A 14,158-nucleotide genomic window follows, 5' to 3' on the forward strand; every position below is an offset into this window, starting at 1 on the left:
CAAAGGCGGCGCGGCTGCGGGCGGGGGTCCCGCGGCCCGCGCCCCGCGGGGAGCCCCGCCAGCGGGGACAGCCAGCACGGAGAGCCCGGCGGCCGCCGCCGCGCCAGGGGCTGTGGTTGAAAGCGGCAGAAAAGCCAGGGCTGACAGCAGCCGGGCCCCGCGGCCGGAGCGGCGGGCGCCAGTTGTGCGCGGCTTTGCTGAGGTTCTTCTCATATTCTTAGGAACAAAAGGTGTCTCATGTTGTCCTGTTATAGTGGCTGCTACGTTGCAGCGAACAATTACCTGATAAGAGGAAAAACCTTTGCAATAAAAGTTACACCGCTAAACAAGTGGGGATAAGTTGGTGCTCAGTGTCTGTATTCACAGGCTTAAAATCCAAACCTGGTATTATTTAATAACCGGTTGTTTCTCACGCATGCCTGGTTTCAGGCTTCAGCATCCCCAAATCCTGTTTTACTTGTAGCTGAGTAGAAAGGGGAGTAGGGAGAAAAGTCGTTCCTTTAAACATTGTAATTTATGCTTTACAAAATAACATTTTGCTTTTTTTTTTTTCTTTATTGGCTTTCTCAGGATGGTTGTGGGTTCTGCTGCAAAGTTTGATGACATCATGTAACCAAATGTCTTCCAGAGTGGTTGCTTCCAGCATCTAAACTTAGTGATTTATCTACACCATTACACACTGAAAAAAAACCCCAAAACAACCCAAACCTAAAAAAAAGCCTAAAACGTGTAGTGTGTTATTGCATGTTAATTAGGAAGAAAGTAGATGCTCTTCTACTTTAAAAATTATTGCCAAAATTATGTAGGCTTAACAGTGATCCCTTAATGGGGACAAGATGGGAAGAAGTTAGTTCTTTGTTCTTTCTTTCAGTTTCTTATTGCCATCAGCTTCCTTAGGCCCTCCTGAGGAACTGTTCCAAGCCCATGCATTAGCAGAGGGTTTGAAACTGGTGTATTTCACACCTTTATGCAAAGGGCCTTCTACTTCATTTTGCTGAGTTTTGTTTCACTCACATTCTCTGCCTTCAATGCAAATATTGCAGAGGGATGGATGTTTGGGGGCAGCTCTAGTTTACTTGTTTGCAGGTTTCTGTTGCGTTCTTTGGAAATGTCATTGCAGCAGTGCCATAGAAAATAATTCAAGTGCACCAAAGAGGAATGAACTCATCTCCCTTCAAAAAACCCAAGCAAACAAAAAAGCCACCAATGAACAGCAAAAACTCCAGAAGAGATGTAGCCTTGAGCTTTTAGAATGTTGTTCTCACTGTAAGAGATCAAATTTCAAAGCAGTTGTGTTATATACAGATATATTGTGTACCTCCAATCTAGTATCTTGCATGTGTTTGTGGGTTAGATGTGTGTCTGTCTGTTCATCTGTATAATTCTAGAGGATCAGCAGATAATGTCTCTGTAAAGATCAGAAATGCCTTTTTCCAGATTTTTCTGTCTCATGAAGATTTGAAGAATTAGTTTCCAACTCCTGGAGGATCAGTTTTTGCTACTGATTATAATCACGCTTTCTAAAATATTGGCCTTTGTGCAAACTATTGTGTTATGGGTTTTTTAATGTGCTCTTAGGGTAATGTTTGTAAGTAGCTGTAGTACCTCCCTGCTTGAATGATAGTGTTAGATACCCTTGTTTGAAATTTTCAGTGCTGATCCCAAGCAATGTTTTTCTGCAGAAAACAGACAGCTTCACAGCTATGCTGCCTGAGGGTCCAGCTGTGCTGGATAAAAAAATCCTTAGGTTTTGGTTTTTATTTTCTCATTTGACATTGTATTAGTGTTCAGAGAGACCTTTTGTTTGCTGTGGTATTTGAATAGATGAATGTAACATGTCCTGATACTTTTTAAGAATTTTATTTAATTGAGGTTCAGGATTCAGTCTCTAAGCTTAAAATCTATGTCTAGTTTGGTGTTTAGGGATTTTTTTCCTTTTTTTTTTTTTCTTTTCCTTTTGAGGCTCCACCCTTCTCTTGTTTTGCTACTTACCTTAGTTCACACCCATATGGTGTCTGGTCTCTGTTAGGGGTCTCTTTTCCTCATTCCTACAAAAAAACCATGGAGTTTGTGTACTGGTTCCCAGCTGTAAGGAAACTTGTCTGCATGAGAAATGTGTAGGTAGTCTTAACTAGTGTAATCCCTTTGAAGCTGATTACCTGTTTGCTTGAGATCACAGAAGATATTTGATCCAAAACAAATATTCAGTGGGGAGCTCTTTAAACTGATTGAAATGGATGGTTTCTTCTGCAGGCAAGAAATAATTTTCTTCTTGAGCAATGGGGGAGTTTCTGCAGTATGTGAGGTTGACATAGCATGAGATGATGATGCAATTAGATAAAGCTGCAAACTCGTTTTTATATTTGTCTCTGATTTATGCTCCATTGTCTCACTGCAGAAGGTGTGGAACAAACAGGAACACTGGGCAGCAGGAGGAGAGGTTCCAGTTCATTCAGCTGCTTCCTAGTGACTCCACCCTTCCCATGGAAATGTTATTTGTATGGGGCAGGCATTTATCTTCTCCCTCCTCTTATGTTTGATGCAGTGCCAGTTTCATCTTCATAAGAAAGTAAGGATGGGCAGGAGTATGGTTTGTATGGGGAGTTAAATTTTGCATAGCATTTATTGCATGTCCCTGACTTTCCTTCTGAGCCATGCCTGTATTAGGAAGCTGTCACTGGGCAGTACCATTTTACAAACTTTTTAAAGACAGCGGAATAACTGAAGTGAGTTATCCCATCCCTGCAGCTGCCATGCTGAAAGGTCAAGCCCTAGCAAGATGGAAAAGGAAGGGAAACAAACTTTTTAAAGGGAAGGCTGTTAGACAAGTGAAGCCTGTAAACAAAATATCTCCCTATTTTGCAAGTGTGCAGGAGGGCAGTAGTGTTTCTTGCTTTCCTTCTTGAGGGCAAATACAGATTAACAAAAAATAATTGAAGTCTGTGGTGAATAATGCAAACCAGCCCTAAGTATGATTATTGTGTTCCTCTTGAAACTGCTGAGAAGAAAATTCTTGTCCTCTATTTTACCTGCTACACACCAAATAAACAGATTTAATTGCGTCCTCCAGAAATTACTTTTTTTTTCTTTTAATGAATATTTTTATCTGGGAACCAGATTAAAATAATTAACTTTCAGATTTTTTAATTAGTGATTTAATAGTGAGATAAGTTTTGGCTGTCTGTGGTTCAGCTGTTAGGCCCTCTTCTTCCTCCTTCTCATCCCTCCTTTCAAAACAGAAAAATATCCTTTTCCATTCTTAAAATGCAACTCTTCCTACTATACATTTGCTTTACCATCCCATACTTCCTCTAGACTATTTTCCTTTAACAAAATTTTAGATTTGTTCACCAAATTTTATGAACCCTAGGTAAGAATGTTTGCTGCTGATAAAATTTCTATTAATGTTGTTTGAAATGATGTAATAAATATTGATACTGTAGTGGATAAAGGCAGTGAAAATTTAAGCTTTGAGAGCAGAGGACAATAGCTTCTGTCATCATAAGTGACAGTATAAGATCTCTGCATTCCTTCTCTCTTGCACGTAGACAGCTATGTAACTTTTAAAGTAATATATTTCATTTACAAATTTTGAATTAAATTCAGATGTTTAGTTTAAAATAAAATCAGCCTGCATGACCGTCTGCATTATCTTCATTTTATTGCATGGGGAATAAATAAAAAAATCTAATATTTTAGTGCTCTTAGAAATATTGTAATAGAAATATATACTGAAAATGGAATTTCAGAGAAAGTGGCAGAAGACTTTATAGGAGCAAGCATTAAACTTCAGTTTGCTCTGGTTAATTCATGGTTTCTGATAGTAGATCATAGCTCTTGAAGTTAACATTTCCCAGCTAAATATCAGTTTCACTGTGGAAAGCATTAGAACTTTTCTCTTTGTGTCCAGTTTTTGTATTTTTTTCAAAGAACTGTGATTTTCTTCCAGCTAGATACAGACATTGGTAACAGATCTACAGTTCAAGTAAACTGCATAACTTTGTACTTAATGGTACAGTTTTGATAATTGAGTCAACAGCAAAACTGTCCATGAAACATAAATATGACAGTAGAATAATTCCATAGTTAAACTTACCATCAATCAATATTTAGCACAATAACTACGTGCATCGCTTAAAAACATGTTGGTGATATAAAAAATGAAAAAATGAAACCATCTATTTGTCAGTTAGTCTTAAGATAAATTGGTTGTTGATACATTAAAAAAATGTATGAGAAATCTCCTATTTGTTTACAATTTCTCTGCTGGTTACTTGTTTCTGATGCTTAGTTTTACTTTGACTGACAATGTTAAATTTCAGTTACTTGCATTCAACAACACTTACTTGAGCATGGTCCTGCTGCCCTCCACTTCCAAAGCATGCTGTGTTCCTTTTCTGGGCAGATGCCTCTTGCACTTCTGAGAACGTGTTTGCACCTCAGCTGCTGAAACATGAGTTTAGTCTCTTGCTGGAAATTTTGCAGAGGATTTTTTTTTCTTTGAAACCCAGTGAATCACTGGTGTCACTGTTGTCCGCAGGCATGGCATGAAGAACGACACAAATTCAGGTCAGAGAAGATGGTCAAGGCTGACTCTTTAATGCCAAAAACCCGTCTTTTTATAGCATGATTCGCAATAGAGAAATTACATGATTGGCCTATTGATTAACCTCCCACCAAAATGATTGGTTGAGAGAAATAGTTCCCATTCTCAAAATATTATTCTCAATGAACCAAAACAATATCTACTGCATTCTCACAACACTCTGCACCTGCAAGTAGTTTACAAAATAGGAAACCGTCTCTCAGCTAGTTCGCACGAGAACAGAGACTTTCATAGGAGACTGTAAAAGGTAGAAAATTTCCCTGCTTGCCTCTTCAGCATCTATACATTGGCTTTATTAAGCTGTAGTAACCTATCTCCTGGTGTTAAATCCTGTGTGTGAAGGCTTCTCATACTGACTGAGAACTGGTATTGATGCAGATTAATTAGATTTTTTTGTTGTTTTTAGACAACCAAGATAAGCCAGCAGTGGAGAATCTTACCTACAATGTTTCCACTCATCTTCATCCTTTACTCTCTCAGTGTGTCTACTCTACCTTGATGTGTCTAATCCATTTTCCACTTTCACTATTACAATCTCAGGACAGGTCTGTTCTCTTAGGCATGATCAAGTGTAGGTTTCCAATTCTGTGGCTACTTCAATAGAAGTATTAATACTACAGCACTAATAAGAGGTACAGACTAATGGCGATGGAGCCTATGTAGCATTGGGTTGAGAGTTCATAGCAGGGATACATCTCTTTTTACAATGAGCAGAAGCAAGTGATTTGCCATGGAAACATTTCTCTTGCCAGCAGCTTGGATGTTAGCACTCATGCCTGTTCTGCACACTTGCCCAAGCCCACAAACGAGACTTGCCTTTGGGAGCCCTCGCACAACCCTGCCTGGTAGATATGCCCTGTACCCAGTGTCACAGCTCAGGAGCCCCAGAGTAGATTAAACAGATATATGAAAGTGGCTGCCCCGGGAACATCTATTGCTGTAAACCACTGACACAGGAGTTAACTTCCTTTGCCCAGTGGTTTAAATCCCCAGAAAATTTTGACACTTCATTGCAAAGTTGGCAGTTATCTTTTGGAGTCCTCAGACCTGAAGCACGGAGCAGCGCAGGCCGTGCTTGAACTGCAGGGCAGGTGTCACTGCCCGTCTTAAGCCCTGAGTGAGGGGTGTAATTTCCAGTTCTGCCTCTCATCTTACACCATTTTTTCTAGGAGGAAGGTGATGAATGGCATGGCATAGCCAGGATTAGCTCCTGCTGCCTCATGAACCTCAAGGCAGAGGTGGAGCACCACACGGGTCTGCTCCTGTGTGTGGGGACAGCACAGACAGAACTGCCAGTGCTCACCAGCATGGGGCACAAGTAAATGAACAGTGAGGATGTTGGCTGAAACTTTTGTTATGTTTAACCTTAGTAAGCACACTGTGTCTGCACTTTAAAATTTAAAGCATTTTCTGTGCCTGTATAAAGTGTATTACAGTGACCTTGTTTATGGTGGATTAATAACCTTCTAGTAAATCTTACACTGGTGGTAGAAAATCATAAAACTTGCTAAGGTTATTTTTTAAGGAGATAAGTATTGTGCATCCTTTGAATGCAAGCTCACAGTGTACCTCTTATGACTAGAACACTTCTGAAGAAAGCAAATGGAGCTTGACAGTCACGACAATTAAATGGGATTAGCGGCCTCAGAAAATAAAAACTATGATTTGCATTACAGTAATGCTTGCTTGTTTAAAATTTACAAATGAATGTGGTCTTTATGTGGTTTCAGAGTTAGACTTAGCTTAAAATTTAGAGAAAAATACTGATTATAGTCCTGTTGCTGAGTCAATACCCATAAAACAGATGAATGCACACATTCTTGTGGGAGAGCAGCACATCACTGATTTTTGTCTCACCTTGTCTTTTTTTGACAGAACATTAATTTGGATGCTTTTTCTTGCCTGCAAATAGTTTATAATTTGCCTTGGAGAATAAAGGATAGACACTTCTTTGTACTCAGAATTGTTAGCTTCTGTAGCTGCATAACGTGGTATACACTGGGCATCTGACACGTCCTTTTAAGGCAAACTTTGTAGAGATTCCCATCCCCTATGGAACTGTACAGGAAAGGCCTTCAGTAAAAATGGGCTTGAGGCCAGGACACATAGGGCAATTTGAAACAGATTTTTTCTAAGTGAGATCATGTGAAAATCTTTCTTTTTTTCTTTAAGAGAGACTTTTGCTTAAAAATGCTTTTTGTAAGTATCTGATTCTAAACAACTGTTAACTTGTATAGCTATGTTCAGCAGCAAATACTCTCTTTTGAGTAAATACATTTGGTTCTGCAGTAGTGTCTCACAGTAACTTATATCATTGTTTCTATTTAGTGGGGTTGAATTACAGTGTTTTTCTCAAAAACTGTTTTGACTTTCTTCAGGTGGGTGGTTCCATGTTTGGGACTTTTTTTTTTAAGCCACAGTAACCCTTCCCTCCTCCCCCCGCTTTTTTCCCCCTCCTCCTCCTCAAACCTGTTCAGATTTTAGTAGATATTTAGAGGGGGGACCTAATTAAACTTCTTGCTGCTTATACAATCTCTTTTACCCGAAGTGGACGCTATTCTGGATGTATAACTGGCAAAGGCTGGCAGGCACTGGTGCCCCTGGAGGAGCTGGCAGTATGGGGAGGCCACTGAAGCGAGGATGAAGTGCTGCTGTCACAGCCACGGTCTAGTGCCCTGCTTGGACTCTCCCCAGTGCCTTGCCCAGTCCCAGCAGCTGGGCCAAGCAGGCTTTAAGCCTTAGGAGCCTGAGCTTGCCCTGGTCACTGATACTCATTCGCTCATGGAAACCACCAGACTTTAACCATTCAGTGCCTTTGCTGCTTCCCTTCCAAGACACAACCCTGTCTTCTGGGGTCAACACAGGATTTTTCTTGAGGACTTTATTTAGGCAGACCTTTATACCAAGTAATCCTTAAGAGGTACAGTGAAGTGAAACAATATGTAGCTTGTGCATACACACAGGATCTGAACACCAAGTGGTTTCCTAGGTTTGGGCAAAACCGAAATATTTCTGCGCTTTCTTGCTGTTCTGAAATGCTTGCATGAAGATGGAATCTGATCTCCTGAAAATCCTAGCTGGCTGAATTATAGATGGATTCTAAACAAATCTTGTCCTGCTTCGCATGTTTGTACCATAGCTCTTCCCAGGATAAAACTGGATGTCACTATTGTAAAAACCTTACTTTGCTTTCCTGCTAAGAAAGCTCTCCTGTTATATTGCTTTCCTGCTGATATTTCCACTGCTACAGCCTCTTATTTACAGACAGCATTATCTTAGTATCCCTGATTTTGCTTGAATAAGAATAATTTAATTAAAAAGTATTTTTCTGTTGTCCCTAATCAGTTGACTAAATACTAGAAGTCTTCACAGCAAAAGGTGAGGCATAAAATACACATGCATTTGGGAAGGGATTTGGTTATAGTTAAGAGTTCATGGTGAAAAGCAGCTCCTGCCTTGCTGCTGACATGGACCCCACCGGAGTATTTCCCTTCTGTGTTGAGCATGGGCAGAACACAAAGTCAGAGCTCAGGCCAGTACACACCAAGCAGAAGGATGTGTTGGAGCAGGACCTGTACGGCAGCTCCTGTTGTGATTCCCGCTGTGTGACCAGCCTGAGCTGCCACTGCTTTGGTTCACTTCATAACACTGCGGGAGATCAATTAGAAGTTCCATTATATATCGTAATTGGAAGGCAATACAGTGTTAAGTCAATGAAGATGTAGTTCATGAATGTGTAGTTCAGGCACGTATCTGGTGTGCTAAGACTAAATGCTCTTTGCTTAATTTTGCAAGAAGCTTACCTTGCAAGTTCCCTTACCTTGCTGACATTGTTGTATTAATCAGGCCCTATACAAGTAAAAAGTACAAGTAACTGTTGAAGAAAAAAAAGACTAATGCCTTCTTACTATGGTCTGTCTTGATAGCAGCCTTTATCATTAATAAATGATGGTATGAAAATGTCTTTGATATGGAAAGCTACTTCTATTTGAAAGAATCTAGATGGTTTTAATAAAAAAGTAAACAAAGATTGTGAGATTAAATATCAGAGATAAAACACTGGTCTTTGAATGAATGGAACAGTATGGGAACAAAACATAACTAACAAAGTTAGTCAGCCAGTGCACCTGAGCATTTTCTTCTACAGAACAATTATGGAACCTTAAATAATTGAGGATTGAGACATCTCGCAGTCATTTGCAGCACAGCATTGCCCCCATTCTGCTGGGTGGGTATTTCAAACCTACTGTCAGTTCAGGTGTGCAGCATAATGACACCACAGCTTGCCTTGTGGCATCCTGAGTTTTGGACGCAGTGTGTATGTGCATCTCCTACCCACCCCCAGCACTGCCAGCTGTTCTTTCTGCTTGTGTTGAATTGCTGAAAAACACTGCTTTGAAAGTTTCTACAGGGTATTGAATCAGAACCTGTTACTTTGGAGTTTGACTGTCTTTTCTGCTTTCACACTTGTACTTTCTTCTTTACTCATAAACTCCAGTGTAGTGGGCTTATGGCTTGATTTGTACGTTACTAAAACTATATTTTCATTAAATAAAAAGTTGAGCTAGAAGTTCATGTAATCATAAATTTTGTCACTTTGTCTTACTTTTCTTAGACTTTCTTCTTAAAGATATATATTATTAGAAAATTAAATAAACATTTTCTAACGTGTTTGTGGCCATCAACCTTTTTAAAAAAAAAATCATTAAAACACTTTTTATGTGGTTAAAGCACAACTTGTCTGGGTTGCCAAATCCAAAATATTTTTGAATGTTTCCTGGATTATAATCAGCCTTATGCATCACCTACTGAACTTAAATTGGTCAGAGATATACCCAGGAGGGGGTGAGGTGGAGGACCAGGAGCAGCAGATTATCATTGTCTTTCATTCTTTGTGCCAAGTTCATTCTTGCAATATTTTTGCTGGCAGTAAAGCAAAACCAGAGTATGAAGCTGTTGATAGACAAAGTCTTCTAAAGCTTAGGGTGTGAAACCTGCATTTCTTGTGCTTCTGCTAAGAAAACTAGCAATGGGGAAAATTACGTCCACCAGAAAAACATGCTATGCATGAATTGAAAGATTTTGATCTACTACCTTTATGAAAGATAAATCTAGGCAGCTCTTACTACCAGAAGCAGCTAAAGGGAGTTCTCAAGAAATCATGTCTTTCACCTAAATTACAAAATTGAATTGTTATGTGCAAGGATGAAATGGCAGTAAGAATGAGAGGAAACTGTGTTTTCTGTATGAATACCTATCACAGGCACCTCAGTGAGCCTGTTCAGCTAATGTGAGTTCATGGAGTTAAATTGGTGGAGGCTGACAGGCAACCAAGTAGTGTCACTGCAGTCGGGTGGGAAATGCCTGTTGCCTCAGGACCTGCCGTGTCATCTGTTCATTTCCCAGTCAAGCCTATGCCTGGCATCACAGCTGGCAGCAAGGAATCAAGTATCTGAGCTTACTGGGTGCAGGCAAATTAGAGCAATAAGAGCAGAGTCTTGAGGTTTACCTTTGGAAAAAGTGCTGAGAAAATGCAGCACAGACTGTGCCTAAGCTTGAGAGGCAGAAGGAATGTGCATTTTGAGTAAATTTTACAGCACTTTCTTTAGCCAACTTTTCTGAGAGGTGTGTTTGAGTTACCAGTTACCTGCTTGCTGCTGTAGAACATAATTACTCTGGTTTTGGTAAGTGAAGAGGGTTTGAAGAGAAAAAAAAAGGCATGGAGAGAGACTCAGACTGAAATAATCAGATTCTGTAGTCCTATTTGGAAGGTAAATTTGAAAGACTTGTCAGCACAGTTGGGCCTTGGGGAAGGGCTACCAAGTCACAATACAGTTCACTTATAAAATTACATATTTAGAAGGCATTCTACTGGGGAGAAAAGTGAATAAGCTTGAAAGAATATATAATTTCCTGGGTTTCTGTAGTAGCAATAGATTAAAAAAGTATTCTGAGAAAGACTGAGTGATGATTGATGTTACTGTTTCTGTTTGCAGGTTCCATCTAGGCTTTGAGAACTACTGTTCCACCAGAGTTACAGTAACAATTGTCTCAGGAGATGCTTCCAGGGTTGCTACTGGAAAAACTAAATTGTTTTCAGATGCTTTGGAGTTTTTTTCTGTTTATGCACCAGATTTTTCTGTATGATTTTTTTTCCTTTCCCCCACAAAAGAAGATTAACTAGGCATCACTGAGGTCTGTCAGGTTACCAGGATTTTCCGTGCAGCACTCAGTGTGTTGTTTCAGGAGACAGTGCTGCTTGTGATGTCAGAGCCTGCCCAGATTTGCTGTGTCATATCAGTCATACTGGTGGTGGATTTCAGAGCAAGGAGAATTAAGTTCCCATCAGGGACTAACAGGCTTTTGTTCATTGGGTTGGACCAGCTGTGTTTTAGCTGAGAAGAAATTTCATATCCCAGTGGTTTTTTGAAACAAAAAACCAGCAGTGATTCAGAATAATAGGTAGTGAATACTACTGGAACCATGTTCTGTGAAGAAATATAAATAGTTCAGCAATATACAGACTAAATAAACAGAGCAAAGGAACTCAACACCAAGAAGTATAATGTATGGTGGCATGACCACAAGGTGCTACAGTTGACAGTGGAAGCTGATGACTAAGGAGAATTGGAGTTAAAAGCCAGAAAATTGTGACTATGACAAAACATGATAAGAGCAAGAAGTGCAAGAAAAACTGAGAACATGTTTGAATAAGTGAGGGCATTGCAATAGCTGCTTGAGAACAAGAGGGAGCCAGCATTCAGTCCAAGGGCAGGCGTGTGTCCCAAGTGTTGGTGCACTCTGGGGGAAGAGATGGTAGCACTGGCTTCTTGAATAGCTTGCAAAATGTCATGAAGTCCTACTGGACAGCCAGGGGGTAGAACACTGTTCTTCCAGCCAGCTGATCTGGCAACAAGCACCATGCATGACTACAGGTATCTGTACTTGTAAGATGACTTGGAAACTTTGAGGCATGGTTTGTTCTCACTTCAGAGTTTAAACTTGTGCCTATGAGAAGAGTGCCAAGAATTTTGGATTAATGCTCATCCCTCTCTTCTTTAAAGATTGTAGCCTAAATTTTGATTTACAGAGAAAACAGTGAGATGTTGGCAGGGTATCAGTTATGCTACACATAAAAAAAAAAATTACTGTTGAATATTAACCAAAATGGATACATCTGTAAAGTTTTTGTTCTAAGTAGCATATTGGGATATAGTGAGATCTTTCAGTGTTAATGCAGTGTTCTCTGCCTTTCTGTACAATAGTCCATAATGACAGAAAAAAAAAGCATGTTCAAATACCAGGGCATACTGAATGGTGGTTTTGAGTTTTTGAAGTACTTTCCCCTATGATTTTCATCTGGATTGTCACATTCCCTTTACATTTGGGTTTCTAGTGCACAAATATGCCTCCTCTGACGTTTGCTTTTGCATGCCATCCAGGTGAACATACATGAAATTAACAGGGAATTTTAATTTGTCCTTATGATGAAAGCGCATTGGGTTGATATGGCAAGAAGCTCCCCTTGACAATCACCTTGGTACCCTGTCACTTCCTCTTCTTATCCACTTTCAGTAAAAATCAAACTTTATATTTTTCCACTCTTGTGTTCTCTGTCTCAACTTACAGGGTGTGCTATTTATTTACGCTATGACTAAATAATCAATGATTATGTCCTTGCCACTCTCTGTCACCTCTGAAGCTGAAGATTAGATATGTATAGTAATCTATTCACACCATAGGGTTTTAAAGGAAAGTTTTAGCTTACTTGTAAAATTAAAAAGAAAAAAATTAGAAAGTCATTCTCCCTCTCCTTTAATGAGAAGAGTTTACTCTTCTGTGCCTTTTTCTTGGTTACTCACATAGCCAGTATACTCTTAACACTTTTCTTCTCCCAGATATTTTGCTGTGTAAATTTTAGATAGGTGATGCAAAAGTGTGTTCTGGAACACCAGGTGATCAACAGGAATTCTGGATAACAACTTGGGACTGGCTGTGGTCTGCCTGACTCCCCACTTCTGAGCAGTAAGGACTTTCAAGAGCTATTTCTGTCTTGATACCAGGAGAGAATTTCGCTTTCATCTTTCCCCATACCCCATCATAAAGCCTTAAAAGGGGTAGGAAAAAGATTTCATCACAAACTAGTGCCAAGCAAAGAAAAAAAGAAGTATCATCATTGCTGTCTTTGGCCTCAGCAGGACAAATCACTGCTGAAGGTAGTGCTTATTTCAATGCAAAGGATGTTTGCAAAGGCAGCACTGAAACCACAGCAATTCAGTTTCACTCAGATAGTTCCAAATTAATAAGGATTGAAAAGTTGATACAGGAACAAATTGCTACTTAAAACTGACACTGTACAACCTTAGGCCTTAAAGCCTGGAGTTTTCCATTTGTTGTTTTTATTTGCTTTCAGTAGTTTATGATCTAAATGTGTAAAATTAATATTAATCCCCTGGCTAGACATTAATTAAATTCAGTACAAGATGAATATGCTCCTATACTTATTAGAAATTCAGTAAGCCTTCTCTACTCAATCTTGTTTTTTAATTAAAAAGATAGTAATTTTGTGTTACTTTAAGCAAGAATATGGGCCATACCAAACTTCACCCTATGAAGAACGTTAAAATCCAAAACTTAGGGCTCTATGTATTTTTCTGTTCACTTTGGTGAAAAAGCATATATGTAACCTCTTCCTAATGCTATCTTATCTTGGAGTAAAGTCCTGGTTATTTCTCTTGCTGTACATGGCCCTGTACTTTATTTACCTTGGAAAACCAAAATGTACAACCTACTTTGCTGCAGTTTTATATGTACATACATCTTAAGTTTTATTGACAAACACAGTTCCTATGATAGAATTGTTGATGCACTTTGACAAGTACAGGCTTTTCTTGTCAAAACTTATGACTAGAGAGCAGTTTTTTCAAATGCCTACTAGTACTTTAAATTTAGCATGCTGTACATTAAACCTTCGACTCCTGCTGGGGAGGGCAGGAAGCCTGCAGCTTTAATCAGAAATTTCATCAGAACAAAGAAGTGCAAGCTGTTATGACATGATGTTTAACTTTGAAAGTTTTGTCTTTTATACCTGCTTTTTAACTTAGTAAGATTTGTGTTTGCTAGTCCCAGTGTAAAAAGAAGTGCAGTGTGCTTAAACTCTTTCTTGAGATCCTGTTACAGTATTTTTCCAGAGTAGCAGCAATATAGCCAGCTGAACTCTTAAACTGGAGATTTGGCAGACGCCTTGCCCTTAGCGTACAGTGTGTACTGTGTAATTTGGAAAAGATTAGTATAAAAGGACAACTGAAAGGCCATATGATATCAGTTATGGTGTGAAGTACTGGTTAACATCATCACTCAAACTAAACATGCTACAGGCACACTGAGTAACTTCAAGGGACACAGACAGATCATTAAAGTTGGCCAGCAGAACTTCGCTAGCTTCCAGGAATTCATGAGCTTGATAAAAACAGTGATGATTATTACTGTCCCTGTACTACACATTGAGGGAGGGCTTTTACCCTCCAACATGTCCCAAACCGGAAAGTCCTA

General features: G+C 39.4%; 1 long non-coding RNA gene across 1 annotated transcript; it reads right to left on the reverse strand.

Moving 5' to 3' along the window:
• Nucleotides 1-495: 495 nt before the first annotated feature.
• On the reverse strand, nt 496-5,490 carry LOC121665639. The gene is made up of 2 exons (XR_006016443.1): nt 4,347-5,490; nt 496-2,048 (listed from the first exon to the last, which is right to left on the reverse strand). It is a non-coding gene; the product is annotated as an uncharacterized LOC121665639 (long non-coding RNA).
• Nucleotides 5,491-14,158: the final 8,668 nt, after the last annotated feature.

This window comes from Corvus kubaryi, unplaced genomic scaffold, assembly GCF_017639235.1.
Source record: "Corvus kubaryi isolate FWS band 111438036 unplaced genomic scaffold, C.kubaryi_AGA036_p1.0 37334, whole genome shotgun sequence".
NCBI lineage: Eukaryota > Metazoa > Chordata > Aves > Passeriformes > Corvidae > Corvus > Corvus kubaryi.